Here is a 7,952-nt window from a genome sequence, read left to right on the forward strand (position 1 = left end):
GCATTCAATTGACTGATAAAACTATTAGATTTCCTAGGGGTATCATTGAAGATGTTCTTGTTAAAACTGATAAATTCATATACCCAGAAGACTTCGTTGTTCTAGATATAGAAGAGGATAGTAACATACCTTTGATTTTAGGACGACCCTTTTTAGCAACTGCTAGAACCATTATTGATGTTGGCACAAGTGAACTCACACTTCGTGTGGGTGATAAAACAATCACTCTTCAAGCTCGTAATTTGAGTAACACATCAAATATTAAGGGTGGTTGTATAAATCATGATACTAATACTAATCATGTGGTGCAACCTTCTTTATAGGAAACATGTTCGAAGAGCATACATGAGCCATGTTCAAGTAACAACAAATGACCCATCTATGAAGAATGAAGACTTCAGGTCGATGAACTAGATGAATGGCGAACACCTATCAAGGAGAAACCAAAAGCACACGAAAAACTGAAGCGACACCATAATGAACATAGGGATGAAACAAAGCAAATTAAAGTTGGGGACAAAGTATTGTTAGATGAAAATGACCCTCGGATTGCTACTTTAGATCACAATACGGACAGAGCGACCCCCTTCACAGTAATGAACATCTTCTCACATGGTATAGTTGAGACAACACATACTGCATTCGAAACTTTTAAGGTAAATAATACTCGACTCAGACCTTATTTTGATAAAATTGATAGCAAAGGTGAGGAGTTTCAACTCCTCAATCCACCGTAATCACACAAAATTGAGGTAAGTCGAGCTTAGATATAAATAAGCACTTCTTGTGAGGCAACCCGAGCACTAACAGTGTTGATCTTTTTAAAATTTTAGTTTTTAACATCTAAATCATTAACTGAATCCTTGAACACAGATTTTCCAAATCCACACGGCCAAACACATGGGCGTGTTTTAGGCCGTGCTCATACCACAAGCGGCGAAATGGTTGTACGATACTGCCGTGTGAGAATAAAGTATTTTTTCTCAGAACACGGGATCCGATATGTTGCCACGGCCATGAGACATGGCCGTGGGCAATCCTACCAAAACAACACACGCAACACGCCCGTGTCTATAAGCCTGGGTAGAAACTGAGAAATTAACACGGGCGTGCGACACGCCCGTGCACACCACCCGTAGTCGAACCTGTAAAATAACACGGGTGTGTGTATGTATACAGGGGCGTGGGAGAAGCGAACAAAGTAGGAGACGGTCGTGCGACACGGCTGTGTGCACCAACACGCCCAAGGAACATAGACGTGGGCAGAATTCTAGATGCGCCCAAATTTGAAAATCACGAAACACACGGGTTGAAATAAGGGCACACGGGCGTGCCCCAAGGCCGTGTGCCCCCATATCTATATAAACCCCCACAATTCATCACCTCCTTCCCTAAATACCCTAACCCTAGCCGTCGAAATCTCTTTTCCCCAAATCAACCAGCCACCCCTAGCTCCCCTTTCTTTTCTATTTTCTCCCTTATCTCTTTCCCCTCTTCTCTCTTCTCACCTTTGTGCGCCCCATGGCCCCACTGCCCACGCCCATGGCCAACCCACATCACCCTCATACAACCAACGCTAGCACCACCGGCCAGCCCTCCGGCCACCAGTAACCGTCGGTTCCCATATTCTTTAACTTCTTTCTTCTCTAGTTTACTCTATTTTTTTTATTCTTTTGCTTTTGATTATTATTCTTTTAACTTTAGTTTTATTATTGGTATTATTTCTTATTTATGTCTATTGTTATTACATTCATTCTAACAACAAGTATAGAATAGCTTGATTTTTATTCTAATTTTTTATTTCATTTACTGTCCTAAATAATATGTTCTTCTGATGGTTTTCAGTTTGGTTAGTAGTTAATTATGTTATTATTTTCTTTCTTTTTCTTCACTATTAAGTGCATTGGATGGTTTCAATTAGTTTGGTATACACTTAGTTTCGATTCATATACTGTGAGTTTTTTTTTTTTTTTTACAGTTGTGAGCATTAGGGCATACCGAAATAAAAGTTACACGATTTATTTATAACCTTCTTGATACATTTTGCTTGATGCTATGTTTGTTTTTAGTTTAATGATATTGAAATATTTCATCTTTCAGGCACACTATGACAAACACTAGAGGCAAGAAGACTACCATCCCCGCATCGAAGAAGAGAAAAGGAACAGCATCCTCCTCGGGTCCTGCCACTAAAATCAGGCACCCCTTCCTTTAATTTCCACCGGGACCCCAAGAGGAACTATTCCAGATACTACGGGCCCGACCCCTAGGTATGGGCTGTTACATTGATTGGACCACTCTAGAGCAGATCCAACTCGCTGACGCTGTCCAGGCTCTCCTGACTACAGACCTGTTGGGACTCTTCTTCGAGATCATCGAGCCGACGTACTTTGAGCTCACACTCGAACTCTGTTCGATCTTCCATCTTCAAGTTGTTATGATAGAATTCGATGATCCTGGAACGATCCAGTTCCGTCTCAGTGGTTTAGTTCACCAGTTGAGTATGCCTAAGTTTGGAGTCACATTAGGACTATACACGGAGGAGTTCATGGACGACGACGACTTCGATAGCCTCCACCGCCATGTCCACTACTCTCTTTTAAACTGCTGGAAGGCGCTCGTTACTGCTTTGGCCATTTATGATCCTAGCCGCTCCAAGGCATCAGCTCTCGCACCATCCCTGAGATACTTACACGCCATCCTAGCCCATACCCTGACAGGACGACGAGAGAGTACCGACGTCGTCAACATTAATGACGCTTATTTTTTATGGAGCATGGCATATTGGTACGTATTCAACTTCACTATTTTATTGCCCTCGCCATTCGCTATCAGACGGAGCGGTATAGAAAGGGAGTCATTTTATCGGGCCTTATGTGACTCGCCTGGCGCGGTACTTCAGTCTCCTCAACACGGCGATGCAAGCATCTTCCCTCACCGTCATATTTCAGATGTCCCCACAGGGTATCTCGAGTATGCTCCATATAAGGATGATCGAGCGACGGCATGGATTTGATCTTCCCCTGTAACGCCCCAATTTTTGGGAATTCTGTGAATGTTGGCAAAATTTCATGCTTTGATTTTGTCATTTGTGAGTGAAATTATGAAATAGAACCTATGTGAAAATGTTTGAAGATGCTATAGGCTAAATTGAAGTGGCCAAATAAATAGGAGTGCAAAATAGGAGGATTTGCATGACAAACCTCCTATTTTACATGAAGTGGCCAGCCATCATGTTGTTGTAGACAATATGAGCACTTGATATCCATAATTCATGGTACAAATTGATAATGGGTTAGGTAAATGTTCCATGATAATGGATTAGGTAAATATTCCATGATAATGGGTTAGGTAAATGTTCCATGATAATGGTTTAGGTAAATGTTCCATGATGGGCATTTCATGTCTTTTGTATTAAAAAATTAAATGGATGACATATGAAATTTATTAAAAGAAAAAGGGGTGAAAAGAACAAAGTTTTGTCCATCTTTGTTCATCATAGCCTAAAGTTAGAGAAGAGAAAGGAGAGGAGACTCTTGAATGTTCGGTCACTTGAGGAAGAAAATTGAAGGTAAGTTCATGGTAGTTTGCTTCTATCTTGATGTTCATGAGTTCTTCTTGATTCTACCTTAACTCTTGAAGCATATTTTGGTTTTTGGTTGTGTTGTGAGCATTTTGTCATGAATTAAAATGAAGGAAATAGTTGTTGTTTCATGTTCTTTTGATGAAAAATGGAAGATATGTGAAGTTGAGCCAAACAAATGAGCATGCATGTGCTTAGATGCTAAGGGGAAAAATCGGCTAATATGTTGTGCTTTAAAATGATGAAATGGAGATTATACTTAAGTAAAATCATAGATATGTGATGATTTATTGGTGATATACATGTTTAAAAAAAACATGCATGCAAGTTATGTGTGAAAGAGTGATTTGGTAATAAATCTGCTTGGGACAGCAGCAGTAACGTGAATTTGGAAAATCACCATAAATTGTGGGAGATGAGTTAGAAGCTGAATAAATTATGTAATTAAAGCTTAATGAGCCTATTTTCAAATGAAATAAACTAGAACATATTTTGAATTCTGTACAATGAGAAATTTGATTCGTAATGAAGAGTGGTCAGATTAGTCAAACAGTGAAACATGGGAAACTTTAAGAAAAATCTGGTATTGATTGGCTAAACCAAAAATTCTGAAAATTTTATGGATAGAAGATATATGAGTCTATTTTCAGGTAAAATTAAAAGCACTTGATTTGGAGTTTCGTAGCTCCAGTTATAAATGATTTAGTGACTATTGTTCAGGAAGACAGCTTGCAGTGAGATTATGATTATGTGGTAAACATTGACAAAAATTTGTTAATGAGTTGCTTATTGATTTCTTATAAGCTTACTATGATCTGTAGGTGTGGTTGGCTGAATATTGTAAGGGGTTAATACATAATTCGTATTTGAATAGTTAGATTAATGTGTTAGTAATCCAATTGTAGGCAGTTCGTGTGTGGATCTCGTCAGCATATCGTCACAAATACGTGTGTAACTAACACCCTCTTTCTTAGTCTGGATCGCCAAAAGTCGAAAAGTCGAAATGCCGAAAACTGGTATTTTGTAGATTTGCGAGTGTGCGAATGCTCGTGAGGTAAATCGATTAATGTTTTTGGTAAGCTATAAAATTTGGACTGCAAAGTGCATGATTTTTGTGCCCTCGATATTTTTGGGCTTAATGGGCCAAAATTGGAATGATGGGCCAACGGGCCCAATTCGGTAAGAACCCTCGGTACGTGATTCTGTTAGTACGTGAAAAGTAGGAATATGCATGAAAAACCTTAAAATAGATAAATTACTGAAATACCTTTAAAAGTAGAAAATTTACAGTTTTACCCCTAGTAGATAAATTAACGAAATACCCCTAGGGTTAAATTGACCTAAATGCATGTTTGATTGTTGTTATTTACTGCATGCCATGTTGTTATTATCTGATGCATGGGATTGGGATATTGATGGAGGAAGTACTGAAAGTGGCTTGTCCACGTACTGGAGGCTTTGCCTCAATTTATGATAATCGAGCGCAAGGTCGCAATCGTGGAGTGTTGGGTTGGGTGGGTTGAGCTATTCCCACATGGAGTGTAGGGTGGTACGGGTGGAGTGTAGTGGTTGGTGGGTTGAGCAGTCTCCCAAATGGGCTTGCATATGTTATTGATGTTGCATGTATTTTGAAATAGGCCTATGGGCCATATCATTATCTGAATAAGGGCTAAGGCCCGTTTATTGTAATCTGAAAGGACTCGTCCAAGACAATCATTACTGAATGGGCTTAGGCCCAATAGGCTTGAGCTGACTGGGCTTTGAATGGGTTTTCCTTACACATCGAGTTTCGAAATTCACTCCTTTTATTTTCATCCACGCAGGAAATCCCCAACCATAGTGGGATTGGAGCTGTGAAGGAATTCGGAGTGGCCACCCGCTCGAAAGTTTGGTTTTCTTCGTGAATGGACATCTTATTATTTACGTTGAGGTTTGGGTTTTAAATGTAATAAGGCCGCTTAATTATTTTTGATGGTTTTAATATGTATTACTAAGATAGGTATTACTTATTTTAACTGTTGAAATTGGATAGCTTTAGGGCGCGTTTTCAAAAAAACAACAACAACAATTGATTTCAAAATAACACGACAACAAGCAAAGCTTCCAATGAAAGTATTTTCCAAAATTAATCACTTTTCCTAAAAATGACTTAATCAAATCGGTTTCCTAGAAATATACATGACGTTAAGGTGTGGCAATGGCGGTGTGCATGTCTAGGATTGGATCCGAAGGGAGCTTGGTACTTAAGTAGTCCGATAGACTCACCTCCTCTTTTCCGGTTTCCTACCTGGTGCACAGCTTCCATTCACTTTAACCTATAATGAAATTATCTTTTAAAACACTAAGTAGGTTTTTCTAGATCAACAATATAAAATGTTTTGAACGCTTCGATGTGGCATGTCAGATCCGACCATAACGTCTGGGTCGGGTTTGGGATGTTACATCCCCAGTACTGCCTCGTCCAGTCAGCTGAACAAAAGGACCCAGAGGACATTACTGATGATGTCCCACCACCTCATGAGGATCGACCCTCTCAGCCTCCACCTATTCATCGCCCAGTTCATGCGTCTGCTTCACTCTCTGACATCTCTGAGCGCCTCACTCAATTTGAGCAGCAATGTTTTCAGTGCTTTGATCACATTGATGTAACCTTACATCAGATTTGTCAGCACCTTCACATGTCATCGCTACCCCCACCTCACGAACCATCCGGCAATAAAGATTTTTGAAGATTTTTATTTATTATCTTTATGTTTTTACTTTTATCTTTTTAAAACTACTTTTTATTTTATTTCTCTTTAATTTTATTTTTACTTCATCCTTAGGTTTTAAAATTTATATTAAGCAATTTATGTTTTGGCCATTTCTTTACGAGTAATCATGCTACTTTATATTTCCTACAGAGGTATTGATTCTATCGCAATTATAAAGAGCTCTAAAGCTCATTATGACTTAGGAATTTGCAACTCAAGGGGGAAAGGTCCTCCACGACTACCATGTCTTGCTCGACCACCACGATAACCTCTTCGTTAGACACTGTGGTTATGAGACCTAACCTTTACCACCACCAGAGTATCCTCCTCCAATCTCACCCTTGCCTTAGCCGATTACTTTCCATAACTTCAATTCAATGATTCCATCTAACATTTAGAAAGTTTCACTTCTCTCCCTATCTTATGATCTTATATCTATATTTTTCAGTAAGTCCATCTTTGTACATTGAGGACAATGTACATCTTAAGTGTGGGGGGTTATTTATATCATTATCAGAAAAATCCCTAAATTTTATCTTATTCTCACGTGACTACTCATATCACTATTAGAATGAATTTTGATTAATTTATGATTTTTATTGATATGTCTTGAATTAAAACATAGGTATTTATGCATTGATTGTTTAAACTTTAAGGAATTAAAGAATCAAGCATGATAAGTTGAATTTTGAGAATTAAAATTTTTAGGTTGTTTCCCCAAGTTTAGGTATTATCTTGAGTTGAAATTCACAGGTTTAACATAAAAAAGCCATAATTTTTATGAGATCTTGAGCCTTTAGAGCATATATTATTTCTTTCATACTCACTTTTATTGTTGCTATGAGTGCATCAATATTGATTTGTTATTCTAAAACTTACTTCGATTATGCATGTCAAGACCACACCATTTGATTTGATATGTCGAGATGATATAGGCATATTTAGGTTTAACCCACTTACTCCATAAAAGTCTACCCTCATAATTAATCCTTAGTGAACCCCCTTGATCCTAACAAGCCATTCATTGATTTACCCTCAATATGAATCAATAACCCATTATTGTTGAAATCCCCTCATTTGATCCCTATTTTTATCAAGATTTGATCTGAATAAATTGCTTAGCTATGTTTTATTTTGATAGTTAGCAAAGTTCTATGTTATTTTGATTTGTTCTTAAATATATATATATATATATATATACATACATACATATTAGTAGTAATTTTTTTTAAGCTTAAGTTTTTAATTCCATATTACATGAAGAAAAGCTCAATTCTAGGATCTTCTAATTAGGAATGTAATTTGTCAATTTTAATATTTTTCTAATTAGATAATTTTTCAATTCAAACTTGATTCTAACATTTTCTTTCAGCTTGTGACCACACCCCCTAACCAAATCCATGTTACAATCCTCTAAAAGCTTTTTGATTGATGTATCATCTCAATATATAGTGGTGGAGATCTGATTTTCACGCAAGCCTATGGTAATAACTTTTCATATTAACTATCGAGTGCTAAATTTCTTGTCCTTAAACACCTCGAGTGATTTGAGTGAATCTTTAGTGAGGATGTGAAACTCTGTGATATTTTGAATCAAAGGTGATTACTTAGATGAG

The sequence above is a fragment of the Gossypium arboreum genome, chromosome 13 (assembly GCF_025698485.1).
Source record: "Gossypium arboreum isolate Shixiya-1 chromosome 13, ASM2569848v2, whole genome shotgun sequence".
NCBI lineage: Eukaryota > Viridiplantae > Streptophyta > Magnoliopsida > Malvales > Malvaceae > Gossypium > Gossypium arboreum.